Source organism: Ictidomys tridecemlineatus, chromosome 12 (genome assembly GCF_052094955.1).
Source record: "Ictidomys tridecemlineatus isolate mIctTri1 chromosome 12, mIctTri1.hap1, whole genome shotgun sequence".
In the NCBI taxonomy this organism is placed as follows: domain Eukaryota; kingdom Metazoa; phylum Chordata; class Mammalia; order Rodentia; family Sciuridae; genus Ictidomys; species Ictidomys tridecemlineatus.
In genome coordinates, this window is record NC_135488.1 from 32,633,209 (window position 1) to 32,649,896 (window position 16,688).

The 16,688-nt window shown below is 39.1% G+C and overlaps 1 protein-coding gene and 1 pseudogene across 3 annotated transcripts in view; both read left to right on the forward strand.

Moving 5' to 3' along the window:
* LOC144369181 (mitoregulin-like) overlaps window positions 1–16,688 on the forward strand; it is an 83,160-nt gene that overhangs the window by 35,807 nt on the left and 30,665 nt on the right. The window lies entirely within an intron of this gene.
* LOC144369179 (mitotic checkpoint serine/threonine-protein kinase BUB1-like) overlaps window positions 1–16,688 on the forward strand; it is a 79,731-nt pseudogene that overhangs the window by 32,378 nt on the left and 30,665 nt on the right. The window contains exons 12-18 of the transcript XR_013428671.1: window positions 41–156; window positions 914–1,010; window positions 1,915–1,996; window positions 6,050–6,224; window positions 7,309–7,396; window positions 10,037–10,275; window positions 11,219–11,362. The product of XR_013428671.1 is annotated as a mitotic checkpoint serine/threonine-protein kinase BUB1-like (transcript). The remainder of the gene's footprint in view (window positions 1–40; window positions 157–913; window positions 1,011–1,914; window positions 1,997–6,049; window positions 6,225–7,308; window positions 7,397–10,036; window positions 10,276–11,218; window positions 11,363–16,688) is intronic.

The following is a 16,688-nucleotide window of genomic DNA, read 5'->3' on the forward strand; positions in this document are numbered from 1 at the left end:
CTTTTGCAATCTGTTGATGGATATTCTTTCTGGTTTTTAGGTTTCATCATGAATATGTTCCAGGCTCCTACACTACACTTCCTGATGTTTCTGATGACAAAGATGAATGGCCATCTCTAGACCAAAATGAAGACGCATTTGAAGCCCAGTTTCAAAGTAATAATTTATTTGAAAGCTAATTGATGCATTGTACTGTGGGTGGAGCCCAGGCATTGTCAGGGATTACCTAAGATGTGGCCTTGCCTTGGTCATCACAGAAAGTGCATGAAATAGAAGTGTGGCAGAGTTGGACAAGGTTTTCATGCGTGTGGTAGAGTTGGGGTTTGCATTATGTTGGGTTGGGTTAGGTGGGTTGGGTTGCTATAACAGTGATATCTAAAGGAGGATAAAATCCCCATGGGGAGGTACATCAGGAAGAGCTGAGTAGTCCAGGAGTGATTTGAGGCCTTCTTGGTAGAAAAGTGGCCAGATGGTGGTTGGAGGCCAGCAACTAGCCCTCTTACCTAGGGCCAGGGGATTCATGTGCTGGGAGCCAGAGATTGTAATAAAGATCAGTAGGATCCATTTGGAGTTGGGAGAAGAGATTTTTCTTAAAGCAAATGAAAACTAAAACCACTGAGAGCTTTTATTGAATGAGTCAGGTGATAATAGAAGTGGCATAGGAGAATGATGAACTGTGTTCTTGATGTGTGGCAGTCATTTGGGACCTGAGGCTGCCCAGTGATTATAGTTAAATCACTTCATCCCACTTCAAAGTGATTTGCCTTACCACCTAGTATTTAAAAACTGATGCCAGTTCTTTTCTATAAGCTTTTCCCCTCTACCTCCCATTTCATTTGTAGTTGAAGTTTTAGTGTAAAGGGTCATGTTTTTCCTAGAACAGTCATGAAATACATTTTTTATTCTCTTGCAGAAAATGCAAATTCTTCTGGGGCTTGGGGAGTCAATAAAGTTGTCACTTTGACATATGCTTTTCCTATTTTTGAAGATGGAAACAAAGAAAATTATGGGTAAAGAAACATCAAGTTAATATATCACTGGGGGGACACATGTCATACTGCCACAGGATGCCTGGAGGTGCCTGCAGGACTCAAGATGGTGAGGCAGCAGGGAGGGAATTTGGACTGTCTGCCAGGGTGGTCTGGTTCTGGCCCAGCTCTGCACTGATAAGCCTTTCTACCAACAGCTGGGAGCTTGTTGCCAGTGTTCTGCAGAGCCACAGTGCTGTGCATGGGTTCCAGGAGGGCAGAGCTCCAAGTGAAAGCACAGTAGAAAAAGGAAAGCATTAGAATTTGTCAAAGAACAGGATTCTCTGGTTTGAAATTGTTTCAGAATGTAGAGGAATCAGTGCAGCTGTCCGTACTGTGCTGTTTACATTTGCAGGATTGATAAGTGGGAAAGGAGGCAGCTTACACTGGGTAACGCTGCAGAGAGAATGTTTTAAGGCAGAGGCACATGATACTAGAGAGTGGTTAATAGTTTAAACTATGGAAAAAGAGGTATCTGGGTGAATTACAAGTGTCTTGGTATGGAGGAAATTCACACCGAGGCAGAATGGAGAAAGCATGACCAGCATGCAGAGAGAAGTTCCCTATCTCAGCCAGGCACTGGGAAAAGAGCTAAGGTGTTTCAAGGCATCCAAGGTATTTTATTGGCCATGCTTCTAATTGTTATTTTGTTCCTAAAAAAAAAATTGTAACAATTTAAAAACTAACAAAAATTGCATTTTCTACCCTCTCTTTGGTAACTGTTAGTCAACTTATATTTACATAGTCAGTTCACTTTTTCTGGAAGTGCAATAGTAAGAAACCCCTTAATAAATGAGGGGAGAATCTTTCTAACATTAGATCAAGTGGTAGCATTTATTTCATCACCATATTTTGCTGTTTTTGATTTTATAAATCTTTTCTTTAGGTTACCACAGCCTAAAAACAAGCCCACAGGAGCCAGGACCTTTGGAGAACGCTCTAGCAACAGACTTCCTTCAAAACCAAACGTAAGCCAATCTCTACTTCATCTGACACAGATCTGCCAAGTGATTATGCCACTCAAATGGTGTGATGTCTATAAAACCACAGTATATTGTGCGAAGTAGAAAATCGTTATTCTACTTATTAGAATACTTGTTATTGTTCTAATATTGCTAGAATATTGTTTGACAATTATTTGAATACCTGTGATGTGCCAGATATCTAATATGTATAGGAAATAAAAATGTATTTGATATGATCCTTGCCCTCAAAGAGCCTTCCCTCTAGTAAGAACAAGCCACCTGGGGATATTTGTTTTTCCTAGATGGAGGAAGTGAGGCCTAAGTGGAATATCAGTGAGAAACCCAACAAATCTGAATCCAACTGAGATGGACCATCCTCAGCACAGCTCAGCAGGCACCCTTCACTGCCCAGTAGCCCACTGCATTCCACTACGGTGGCCTTTGTGTCCGTCCTCATTGACTTCCACCCTGGTCCTAAGTATACCCACAGTGTGCTCGATCCCCAGCCCCTGCCTGACCCCATGGCAGTGAGGCACCATTGAGAGCCACTGGCTCACCAAGCACCTCACTAGGACACCAAGTCCTGGCTCCTATTTGTAGTCCCTTGGGGGGTTGTTTGGATGAACTATTGCCTGGCTCCCTAATCCCTCTGATGATCTATTGAGCTTAAAATTTTCACAAATAATGAAGTGAATTGCAGACATAGTGCCATCACTTTAAAGGTACATTTTGTTGAACTATTACTTTTACCAAACCCACAATGCATTTTCCATATATCCTGATGCTAAACATAAGCCAGTACTTTATCTTATATCATCTGAAGAAGCAATCTGCCAGTTTCGCCTCCATTGGAAGAGATGGTGGATTTTATGAAGACAATGCAGAAGATATAAAAATTATGTGTGAGAACCAAACCCACATAAGTACAGTTATCTCATACTAGATAAAGGCACCATAAGCATACATTGAAGAAAAGATAGCCTCTTAACAAATGGTGCTGGGAAAACTGGAAATCCATCTAGAGCAGAATGAAATTGAACTCATATCTACTAGAAGAAAACTGGAAATCCATCTAGAGCAGAATGAAATTGAACTCATATCTACTAGAAGAAAATGTAGGCCCAACTCTTCATCATGTTCACTTAGGAACCAACTAAAATGCATGAAGCAAAATCAAGAATCAATAAATGAGATGGTGCCAAACTAAGAAGTTTAGCAAAGTAAACAATTGAAAACATGGAGAGAGGGAGAATCCTCTCCCCTACAGAATAAGAGAAAATCTTCTTCATCTGCCACTCAGGTAGAGCATTTCTCCAGCATATGCAAAGAAAACCCAAAAAACATAACACCAAAAAATGAAATAACCCAACAGTAAATAGTTAAAGGAACACAACAGGCACTTCACTGAAGAAGAAATACGAAAGGTCAAATCATATATGGAAAAACACTCAACATCTGCAGCAATTAGAGAAATGCAAATTAAAACTACACTGAGATTCCATCTCACTTTAGTCAGAATAGCAATTATCAAGAATACAAGTAACAATAAATGTTGACAAGGATGTGAGGGAAAAGGTCTACATCCATTCCTTATGGGACTGCAAATTGGTGCAACCACTCTGGAAAGCAATGTGGAGATCCCTTAGAAAACTTTGAATTAAACTACCATTTGGCCCAGTTATCCCATTCCTTAGTTTATACCCAAAGGACTTAAAAACAGTACTACAGTGACACAGCCACATCAGTTCACAATAGCTAGGCTATGGAACCAACCTAAGTGCCCTTCAACGGGTGAATGGATAAAGAAAATGTGGTATATTTACACAATGGAACATTACTCAGGTATAAAGAAGAATGAAATTATGGCATTTGCTGGTAAATGGATGGAACTAGAAGCTATCATGTTAAGTGAAATAAGCCGATCCCAAAAAAACAAGGCCAAATATTCTCTCTGATATTGAAAGGTTAATAAAAAAGGTACTTGTCATTCCGTTTCTCTATATGCTTAACAAAACACTGTTGAAATTTTAAGGACTGTTTGCTAATCTTGTTCTCAGAATGTGCTGTCCCTAACTGTGGACTGTCTGCTAATCTTGTTCCCAGAATGAGCTGTCCCCAACTGCCAAACTACAAAATGTAACTTCTCTCGCTGCCCTCTCCAAGGAAAGTATATAAGCTCTGCTCAAGCTGTTCTCAGGGCTCTATCTCTTTTTGCTATAGAGAGAGCCCTAGCATGCTGGTCTCCAAATAAACCCACCCTTCTGCTTTTGCATAAGACAGTCTCTTGCGGTCTCTTACTCCGACGTTTCGCCGGACCCTTACAATATGTGGATGCTAATACACAATAAAGGTGGGAGGCAAACAGAAGTTCATTGGATTGAAGGAAAGGGATGTAATGAAGGGAAGGGATGGAAGTAGAGAAGACAACAGAATGAATCCGATATAACTTTTCTGTGTTCATATATGAATACACAACCAGTATAACTCCACATCATGAACAACCACAGGAATAGAATCCTACGTTATACACCATGTATGTATAATATGTCAAAATACGGTCTACTGTCATGCGTATCTAAACAAATTAAAAAAATAAAAACCATGGGTGGCATTGTAAGGGCAACCAAAGGGGGTCATGAGCTATGGACCTGACTCAGCAATTTGTCTTTCCCTACAGACTCTAAAAAACTTGACCTGTAATTCTGTTCTTGGAGAAGTGCCTGATTCTAGGGGCTGGGGCAAGAAAAATACAAGATAAGTCTGGAGCATATTGTGCTAGAAAATTAAGGAAGGATTTTGGGTTTTGTTTTTTCCTATAAGAAAACCAAGAAAGATGTGGCATATCAAAAGAATATAGATGCCAACCTGAATGAGCCAATGGCTAAACCTAGAAAAATTTGAACAATAAGTAGAATAAAGTAATATTGAATTATCACCCAAGAAATAAAACAGATATTGATATAAATAAAAGGGAGCAAAGGATGATTCTTCCTTAGAGAAGAATTCCAAGTGATGTGGAAGGCATCATTAGAGTCCCAATAAAATAAATGCTATAGGCAAGATCCACTAAGGAACAGACATTGGTGAGTAAAACTTCAGGAAGAAACAGGCACTTCTGGAGCTTCCAAATATCACACCACTGTTGATTCTGCGGTGGTTTAACATTTGTCCACAAATGCTTTAATGACATCCTAGAAGGTGGAGTTTAATTTACCTCCCTTGAGTTTGGGTAAGACATTTTTCCCATTCTCTAACAAATAGAGAATGGGAAAAATGGTTTCCCGTGAGGAAACCTCACAAATGCCTTCTCAGTGATTGGGTTTAACCTCACCAGGAACAAGCCTTGTGGCTAGCTAGCATGCATCCCCACTGTATAATGAGAAGGTCCTTTACCCCAAGTTTTCCCCAAAACCTATAATTCTAGTCTACATGTGAGAAAACGAGCCCAAATTAGGGGGACATTCTGCACAGTTCCTGACTAGTGTTCACAAATTTCAGTGCAAGGAAAGAGTAGGAAGGACTGATAGATGGTCATAAACTAGAGGAGACAAAGTCAACAGGACAGTCCACATGCCATCCTGGACTGGATCCGGGACAGCCAAGGGATATTGGAGGGGACTTGTGAAATCCAGATAAGGACTGATAGCTACAAGTGGTGTTTAACTTTTTGAAATGTGCCAGGATCTAGAAGAAATTGACACTAGTGGGAGCTTAATGAAGGTTATATGAGACTGTGCCACCTTTGTAATCTTTCTATAAACCTGGAATTTTTTTTTCAAATTTAAAGAAAAATGTAGAATTAAAATAAAAAATGTGACCCTTGTGTTGTAGTTCCACTGAGATGTATTAAAGATGAGGGGTAAAATGTTTTTTGGGGACAAAATCTCGCTGTGGTGCTCAGACTGGTCTCAAACTTCACGTGATCCTCTCACTTCAGGCTCCTGAATGGCAGGGATACATTCTGTACCACTGCACCCAGCTTGAAGTCTTAATGTCTAAATTTCACAGACAAAACAAGAAGATGGCGATTATTTTTCAGCTCCTCCTTTGTTGTAGGAAGTGCCTCATTCTGAAGAGTTTTTGGATGATTCAACCGTCTGGGGTATTCGCTGCAACAGAACCCTGGCACCCAGTCCTAAGAGCACAGGGGACTTCACCTCTGCTGCCCAGCTTGCATCTACCCCCTTCCACAAGCTTCCAGCAGACGCAGTGAACAATCTGGAAGATAAAGGTATGCGACATACTTTTTCAGTGTCTGTCTTCTACAAACATTAGTATTAGTTGGTTCATTACTATTATAGTGTTCTTGAAAATTCTAAGGGGGACGTTCGAAAACCATAAAGGGGCTTGGAATCCATTAATTGTTTTTTTCTTTGGCATACTAACTTCATAAAGTCCACATATTTTGAAAATTTAATAACAGATCATAGGTAGAAATGGGGGAAACTTATAGAAGCATATAAAGGCAAATATACAAAGTCCAAACCATTTGTACAGGAGTATGATTATGTTTTTCAAAAGTCAAGAGGGGAGCACTACAGATAATTATTTGAATGCTAAAAATACTAAACATGGTTTTTAATGAATAAAAAAATAGCCAATTTTGGTCCTTGATACATTTCTATAAATTTTTATTATTTCAGACATGCAGCCAAGGATACATTACACATAAAATAATTTTGTTTTTTAGTGTTTTGCTTCAAGGGAATAATGACAAAACTCACAAATAGTCTTTTATTTCTACTGCATCCCAAATATAGCACCCTATATAAAAGAAATATATATCTCTGAATTGAACCCTGATATGTGGCATTACATTGAGCACAGATAATTATTAGTTTTTTATTACCAACCTACAGTATAAATATTATGAGATCTGGGACTTTGGTACCATTTCAGTGACTACCAATTTACCAGCCAAACTCTGTCACTGCTGGTACTTCTTAAAAGCAATAATGAAATAACTGCCAAGGAATTTCACTTCACTAATCTCCTGAACCTGGCTGTGACCTGTCACCCATGCCAGTGACCACCTGTGTGGTCATCCTGTCTGGAGTGGACCTGCTGCTCTCTGGACTCTTTGTTCTTGAAGGATCATTATAGATCAGATGTCAAAACTGAAGTGCTCCCCTGTACGAGAGGGTTGAGTGATCTTGATTTTCCGCATCTTATCGCACTTTGCCATGGAACACTATTTTGAAATTATAATGAAAGTCATCATATAAAGGAATTCTAGAATTGTAACCATGTCAAATGGTATGCGCGTGCATATACATGCATGAAATGTTTGTGTCTCTCGTTTTTGTGTATTTCAGAAAGCATGATAGCAACGCAGTGCACCCATGTGCCGTTGAGTTCTTGTGTTGAGAATGTGGTGGAGCCCTTGAGAGACAGAAAGTTCAGGTAACTTGCAGTTGTGCCCTTCTCTGCATTTCCACTTGAGCTTTCCATGAGCTTTCCTTTTCCAGATGTAAGAGAATGCCTAATCCCATCCTAAACAACTCATAAAGTGCTTAACAATTGGCAGCTTGTAGTCAGAAGGTCCTCTAAGCCCAGTAATGAGCCCCCCTCTTGGTATCAGGACAGTGAGAGAAGCAGCTAGGGTGACAGAGTCTGCAACTGACTTGTACTCATTTGGGGATTAGAACTGGAAAGCCTTTTACCAAAAAGAGACCCTGCCATGTGAAGACTGTTGCAGAACTGGGCAAACACAGAATTGCTTTTCATACCCAGTAAAATTGAGAAAATTGATGACTTCCTTTAAAGAGAAGAGAAGGTACTTAAGCCTCCTAAGGAATAAGCAGTAAAGGTAGACTCGGCACCGTAAACCCCACCATGTCTGCGCAGGCTGTAAACCTCAGAGATCCTAACCAAGGCTGCCATCTTCTGGGTAACTATTTTATTCTAGACACAGTACTTACGCTTTTCCTGGACTCTGTCTTTCAGTTAGCCCTTATAATAACTGAGTTGTGGGGACTATTCTTTCTTTTTCCATTATAGATAAGGAAATTGAGTCTCAGATAAATTATTGACTTAAAGTCATAAGGCTGCAAATTTACAGAATTGGAGTGTGAACCTGTATTTGTCTGAGTGCTGACCCCTTCTTCTCACTGCCTCCTATTAGAAACCCACAAGGCACAAGTTCAATTAAAAAGCAAAAATATATTGAATTTGCATTAATTTTATTATTGATGTTAATCACTTTCTATATGTTTAGGTTCATTTATTTTTTTTTTCTTAAGTAATTTCTGTTCACATCTTTTATCCAATCATTTGTTTATTTGGGTCACAGTTGAATGAGGTTTTTGATAACAAGAGCCATCAGGAGTGGCTAAGCCCAGCCAGACCTTTGACTCACAAGAATGCCATAAGCCATCCTTGATGTAAGATTAACTTAGAAGTACATAGGGCAGAAATCCCAGTTGCTGGCTGGGTGCATCCTACCCAAGGAACTGTTGTCTTTGGCCCCATGTGACAGTTCAGTTGCAAGGAAGCAAGGCTCACATGAACCAAGTGCAGGATCCTCGCTTAAGAGCCTTATGCAACACCTCCATCAGGTCCCAGGGTGCCCATGAGAAAACCCACTGGGCACAATTTCAATTAAAAACCAAAATTTATTGAATTTGCATTATTTTATTATTGGTGAGTTAACCATTTTCTACATGCTTATGCTAATTCATTTTTTTTTCTGAAAAATGAATAACTGAAACTATGGGTTCCTAGCAGATATTTGTAATTCTACTCCAGATACAGTTAACCAGTGAGGGTTATTTTTAACCATAACCAATGGTGACAGAGTAAGTTTTTAGGGGAAAAGAGCTAACAGTTAACAGACTCAGATTCTTATGGACAAGAGAGAAAGATTTTGTTAATCATTTATGCATTGACAGTAATTTGGATACCCATGTTACCAGTATCGGTAGTATAAGGTATGGAAACAATTTTTCAATGTACAGGTAAGGTACCCCTAGTGTCTATTTGAGAAGCCAAATAGTGGCCAGTACTATTTGAACTATCATGGTCTTGGGAAACTAGGGAATACTAAGAAATTGTTGCAGTTGAGAAAGGGACATATTTATTTGTGATGTATATGTATAGATGTAAGGGTTAAATGTGGGTGTAGAGATATACATGATTGATTCTCATTGTTCCTTGTAGTGTATACTGGACACTTGTCCAGGGGAAATACATGCTTATCCTGTTGCCATGTTTGTTTAAAGTCACCTTATTTAACACATATTACTCATGACTTACATTGCACTTGTGCCTGGATGAGGCTTACCTGTTTTCTCTGTAAGGCATCTCAGAGCCTTCTATGTTTAGGAACAATAGACACACTTCAGCAAAACACCTGAAATCCCAACAAAAAGCACAGAAATGCAAAAACCATGGCATTAGACTCCAAGCAGGGCAGTGAGGAGCATAAGCTGTAGGCTTCACCTTGCTCCACCTGGCCTGGGAACACGCACCCAGATTTTTCATTTCTCTAAAGTCTGCAAATGACTGAAAATTATAGAATGTTGATCTGGATGTTTACGTAAATTTTAACACATAGGTGCATTCACAAATCTGAAACCTATGAATGGGAATCAGCTGTGTATGCATGTATATACACACACCCATATGTATGGAAATGTGTAGGATTTTGTTAGATTGTGGTTGACATTTTTTTGTTGTCTGAATGTTATAAAAGAAGTCATTTTTAGAAAGAAGTTAGATATCCAGTCTTGATCATAGCAGTGCTGCTGAGATACCCTTTCTCTCGACATTCCCTGCTAAATAATACCAAGCATATCACCACCCCCATTTATCTAGTATATCATCATGTCTTTGATTTTTATTTCTATTAATATTGGACTAGCTTTGTATTTGCCTATAGTTGTGTAAGAAAATGATTTAATCAACTCAAGCTGTGCAGCATATTTGAAGTGACATTCCTAGAATGAAAAGGAAACTCTGTTGTAGAACTTTTGTGTGATCAAGTCCATTAGGCTTCTAATAATAGGGTGTTTTGATTTTCTCTATAATTTTCTTCACATCCAGTTCAATTCAAGAGAAGAGCCCAGAAGGCACATGCCCCAGAGACCTCTCTTTGGCATCCTTGCACCATTTCAGCCAGCCTGCCCTGGGTGCTGCACTTACCCAGGAAGCTGTATGGGGCCTTGAAGCTTGTAAACTCACAGACACTGACCGTGCCGTTGTGGAGGACCTGTCCGATGCCAGTGCCAGGCCCCAAGAAGACCGGATGCAGATGGGTCCCCATGGGGATGTCAGTGCTCCAGGTGTGCACAGAGGCTCAGGCTTAGTCATGCCATTAGGACCACAGCATAGGAAGAGCTGTTCTGTGGAAGAACTCAGAGGGGGACCCGTGTGCCATTGAGTAGAACCTACAGTCAGACACTTCTCACTGTACTGAAGTGCAGTCCAGCAGGAATGTACTTGAAGGGCAAATCGATCCATTTTAATTTTAGATTTCAAGTTAAGTACTGTTGGAAGAGGGAATTGGAATTCAAGGGCCTACTGTGTGTCAGGCATTTAATCTAATGCTGTTTTCCCCACTTTACAGAAAAGTCAACAGAGGGTCAAGATTAAAGAGATCCCTCCTACTACCTCTTGTCACCCAGACAGTCTCACCTACTGGTAGAGAATATGGACCAGAGATAGAGTGGCTAGGGGACAAGGCTAGGTTCTACCCTAGCAGTCCTTTCATAATTGCCACTAATAAGAATACGTTATTATTCTAAGTTGGAGAGAAACCTTCATCTTCCCTTTAGAAATTGTTTTCTATCTTAGACCAAAGTACAACTCATGTGCAAATTGTGTTTTGTGGGTATGAGTGGGCAAGCAGTTAAAGACCGTGTATCTGTCTGAGCACATTTGAGGTCACTAACCAACCCCATCTGTGCCTTAAATGTGCAGCCATCACTGCTAAAGGCAGGACCTAGCATTTTAGGTGAGCGGAGTGAGATGCAGATGATATCCCTTTGTCACCCTGAATGTTGATTTAAACTTTCAAATCCAAAATGGCAGATGGTCAACTGCACAACTCCCAGTTCTGACTTTTGGAAACAATTCTCTATTACTTGAATCAATGCTCTCTAAAGGATGAGACTTTTGAAAGCTTAATTAATGAATGAATGTCTCCACTTGCTTTATCTAAAATTTATTAAGTAAAATCTTTGAATACTGAACTCATGTTTCTTTTCTTATTCCTGTTCCTTTAAGACTTCACTATTGAGAATCCGTGGGATGATAAGTTGATTCTCAAACTTCTGTCTGGGCTTCCTAAACCAGTGAGTTCCTATCCAAATACTTTTGAGTGGCAGTGTAAACTTCCGTCCATCAAGCCCAAGACTGAATTTCAATTGGGTAAGAACTTTATGGGTGATATAGCTTTGAATTCTTGTTCATCCATGGAACGTTGATGGTGATTCATGTGTATGTGAGATTCTCCTCCTGTCCCCCAGCCCCAGTAAAGAGTTACAGCTACAGTATTGAGAAATCTTGTTAATCCATGGCTATAGAACCATGAGTGCTGTTGGACTGGAACCCATTTAAGTCGGAGATCTCTATCAAAGTAAAAATGCACGTGCTTAGGCTGGGGAAGCTCAGCAGCAGAGCACTAACCTGGCATGTGTGAGGCTGCGGGTTTGATCTCCAGAACTGCAAAATTTTAAAAATGCAGTTAGACTATTTAAGAATTTCTTACAGATTTTATAGTCAAAAACAGGCATTGATAACAAAATGAGGATTTTTTTTTTTCCATTCTGACCACTTTTCAATATACTGAGGCACTAAGGACGTTGATAATAAGCACATGTGCAACTGTCACCACCATCTTATTATAAGTTTTTATCATCCAAATGGAAACTTGGGTTTTTTTTTTTTTTTTTTTTTTTTTAGTACTGGTGCTTGAACCCAGGACCTCACACGTGCTATGCAAGGACTACTACTGAGCTACATCTTTGGCCTTTTTTATTTTATCTTGAGACAACGTATCCCTACATTGCTCAATCCAGTGTCAAACTTGTGATCCCCCTGCCTCAGCCTCCTAAGTAGCTGGGATTACAATATGCACCACCACACTTGGCAGAATGGAAACTAATTCTGTATGGACAGTGTGTGTTACATGTTTCTTAAGAAGAGGGATAGTATTATATACTCATTTGATAATATTTCTGGAAAACTCTTGAAGAATACTCAAAACTAAAATAGTTGGCTTAGTGGGAGTGGGAAAGTGGGTGGTTGTGGATAAGGCGAGAGCAAGGCTTTTCACACATAGAGCCGCAATAGGCCTTCAGAACAATTGAGGGGCCATCAGAGTTCCCCATGCCTACCTCCCTGCCCCTCCCAGATCCTCTGTTAGCGTCTTGAATAAGTGTGCCTGCTGATTGTGACAGTGATAAGCCAGTACCGGTATGTGGCCAAAGTCCACGATTTCCTTCGAGGTTCCCTGTACTGTGCGTTCTGGGGTTTGGAACGCTTGGCAGATCTCCTCGCTGCAGGGCACTTCAGAATAATTGGCCTGCCTTGAGTCTCCTGTGCTTTCCCCTTCTCCCCTTCCTCTGCACCCCAGAAGCCCTGGCAGACACTGACTGGGCCCTTTATTCCACAGTTGGCCTTTTCTAGAATGTCATGTGTTTGAAATTACAGTTTGTAGCCCATCAGGCCATTTCCTGACACTTAGCAACAGAATTTAAGGCTCCTCTTTGCCTTTTCATGGCTTGCTAGCTTTTTTTGAATCACTGAATAGTCCCCACCGTCTGGATGGCCCTGTACCCCACAGCTCATTTACCCATTTACCTACTAAAGGCCACCTCATTGCTTCCAACTTTTGGCAATTATGAATAAAGTTGCTTTAAACATTGTATGTAGGTTTTTCTATGGACGTATTTTTAACCCATTGAAGTAAATACCAAGGAGTGTGATTGTTGGATTTCGAGGCATGAATATACACTCATCCCTCAGGTCTGCACAGGCTAGCTCTAGGAACCCAGTGGGTGCCAAAGTCCATGATGCTCAAGTTTCTCATATAAAATGGGTAGCCGTGCATATAACTTAACATATACTTTAAATAATTTTGAGGTTACTTACAATACTTTGTACAGAGTAAGTAGTTGATATGCTCTATTATTTAAGGAATAATGATTTAAAAATATTTGTACATATTCAATCTATAGTTGGTTAAGTTTATAGATTTGGGGGCTGGGGATGTGGCTCAAGCGGTAGTGCGCTCGCCTGGCACGCCTGCGGCCCGGGTTCAATCCTCAGCACCACATATAAACAAAGATGTTGTGTCTGCCAAAAACTAAAACAATAAATATTAAAAAAAATTCTCTCTCTCTCTCTTTAAAAAAAAAAAAAAAAAAGTTTATAGATTTGGATCCTCATATACAGAGGGCTGAGTGTTTGCTTATATGAGAAAGTGCCAAGCTCTGCTAGTGTGGCCATACCATCTGTGTCTTTATCAGCAGTGAGCAAGAACTCCCTGCTGCACCCTCGCAGCTTTTGCTGTTGTTTTTACCCTTCTGGTAGGTGTGCAATAGTGTCTCACTATTTCAGGGTGACAACAGTGATGTTCACCAGTAAGAGTGAACATTTTTTCATGTGTTTACTTGCTGTCTGCATACTTTTAATGAGCTATGTGTTCAGATCTTTTGCCCATTTTTTAATTGTCATATTGTTAAATATCAAGAATTTCTCAAATAGTTTAGATAGCAGTTCTTTATTAGATACTTGTTTTGCAAAGATTTTCTCCCAGTCTGGTTTGTCTTTCTATTTTTTTTTAAATTGTGTCTTTTAAAGCACAGAAGTTTTAATATTAATGAAGTCCAGTTTATCAGGTTTTTTTCCCCCTACAGGTCATGCTTTTGGTGTTACATCGAAAAACTCATTGCACCAGTGGAAACTTAAATAGTCTTCTGTATTCTTTTCTAGAAGTTTTACAGTTTTATTTTTTCCGTTTCGGTCTGTGCTCCATTTTGAGTTAACCTTTGTGCAAGGTATAAGGTGTGTGTCTAGGTTCATTGTCACTTGTGCATGTCTGAATGCTTGGCACCACTTACTGAAGACACTGTTTCTCATGTTTGATCCTTTGCCCAAGAGCAGTTCTAAGTCTGTGTGGTTCTGTTCTGGACTCAGCTCTTTTCCATGGGTTTGCTTGTCTCTTGCCAGCACCACAGGGTTATGGTCAGTCTCAGAGTGGGATGAAGTCAGCCCTTTACTTCCTTCTTCCATCTCAATATTGTGTTGACTTTCTGGGTCTTTTGCCTTTCCATATAAACTTTAGAATCAGTTTGTTGGTGTTCACAAAATAACTTCTAGATTTTTATTGAGATTGCATTTAGTCAAGTTGGGAAAAGATGACATCTTGACAAAATTGAATCTTATCCCTGTTCATGGAAATCTCTCCAATTAAATCTCCTTTGATCTTTCATCAGAGTTTAGGTTTTCTCATATAGATCTGGTACATAATATATATTATTACCTAAGTATTCTTTGTTTTTTTAATTTCTCATTCTAATTGTGTATTTCAGGAACATAGGGAAGTAATTGTATCTTATATATCTTCTTTGTGTTTTATAAGCTTTCTGTATCCACTAATAGTTCCAGGAGATTTTGTTAGTGTTGATTCTTTAGATAGTCCTGTCATCTATAAAGAAAGATAGTTTTATTTCTTCCTTTTCCAATCTGTATACTTATTTTTTTAAAATGTCTTATTGCTGGGCTGGGGATGTGGCTCAAGCGGTAGTGTGCTCACCTGGCATGTGTGCGACCCGGGTTCAATCCTCAGCACCACATATAAACAAAGATGTTGTGTCCACCGAAAAACTAAAAAAAATAAATAAATATTAAAAATTCTCTCTCTGTCTCTCACTTTCACACTCTTTCTTTTTTTTTTTTTAAAGAGAGATTGAGAGAGGAGAGAGAGAGAGAGAGAGAGAATTTTTTTAATATTTATTTTTTAGTTCTCGGCGGACACAACATCTTTGTTGGTATGTGGTGCTGAGGATCGAACCCGGGCCGCACGCATGCCAGGCGAGCGCGCTACTGCTGAGCCACATCCCCAGCCCACACTCTTTCTTTTTAAAAAAATAAATAAATAAATAAATAAATATCTTATTGCACTAGGTGGGAATTCTAGTACAATGCTGAATAGAAATGATAAGAGACATCCTCACCTCATTCCTGACCTTGGGGCTGCATCTATGTAGTGTATCACCATCAGGTCTGATGCTGGATATAGGTTTTGTACATGTTCTTTATCAAGTTGAAGTTTCTCTGTTGCTAGTTTGCTCAGAATTGTTATGAACGGATGTTGGATTTTATCAAATGTTTTTCCTGCATATGTTAATATGATCATGTGATTATATTATGTGATTATTCTTAGCCTGTTGGTATGATGGGTCAGGTTAACTGATTTTCAGATGTTGAGCTATCCTTGTGTTTCTTGGATCATTGCTATGGTTTGAATGTCCCCTTCAGATGTCATGTTTAAATTTAATTGCTATTGTCACAGTTTAAGAGGTGGGATCTTTAAGAGTTGATTAAGCCATGAAGGCATACCCTTACGATTGAACTGAGGCCATTGTTGCTGGGTGGGTTAGTTGTAATGGGGGTTCTGGCAGGCCATCTCCCGCCTCACCCTCACCATGTGATGCTCCTACCATCTTAGGATGGACGATGAAGATCCTCACCAGTTCTAGCCCCTCAATCTTGGACTTGTCAGCTTTTGGAACTATGAGCCAAATAAATCTCTTTTCTTTATAATTTATCCAGTTCATAATATTCTGTTATAGCAGCAGAAATCAGACTAAGACAGTCGTGGTATATAACTTACTGTATACATTGTTGGATTTTACTTGCTAATGTTTTGTTAAGATTTTTACACTCATGAGAAGTATTTGTCTGTAGTGTTTCCTATAATATCTCCATCTGGTTTTGGTAACCTGGAAATGCTGACCTCATAGAATGAATTAGGAAGTATACTCTACCACTATTTTCTGGTAGAGATTATAGAGAATTTCTATAATTTCTTCCTTACAGATTTGATAGAATCTGTCAGTGAGTGCATCTGAACCTGGTGCTTTCGGCTTTAGAAGGTTATTAGTTATTAATGCAATTTCCTTAATAGATGCAGAACTATTCCAGTTATCTAATTCTCTTTATGAGCTTTGATAGATTTTGTCTTTCAAGGAATTGGTTCATTTCATCTAAGTTTTTCTCACTTGTGAACATTATGTTCTGAATACTCTCTTATTATGTCTTTAGCGTCCATGAGCCTTTCATTTCTCATTATTTGTGTCTTTTTTTTTCTTAGCTTACCTGACTTGATGTTTATCAATTTTATTAATCTTCTCAAAAACACAATTTTTGGGGTTTTCTTATTTTTCTCTATTGATTTCTTTCATAATATTTTCTTTTGTTTACATTTAATTAGTTCTTTTTTCTTAAGTTCCTAAGGTGGAACCTTAAATCATTAATTTTGTATCTTTTTTTTGGTTATTTTTATTCTTACTTTTTTGTAAACAATTCTTTTTAAAAATGTGTTATTTTTAGTTATATACTCTTTCTTCTTTTCTAAGTCCTTCATGAGACTTCTTCAATCCATGTGTTATTCAGAAGTGTGTTTAATCTCCCAAGATGTAGGGGCTTTCCAGCTGTCTGCGTTAATGGATCCCCAGTTTAATTCCAC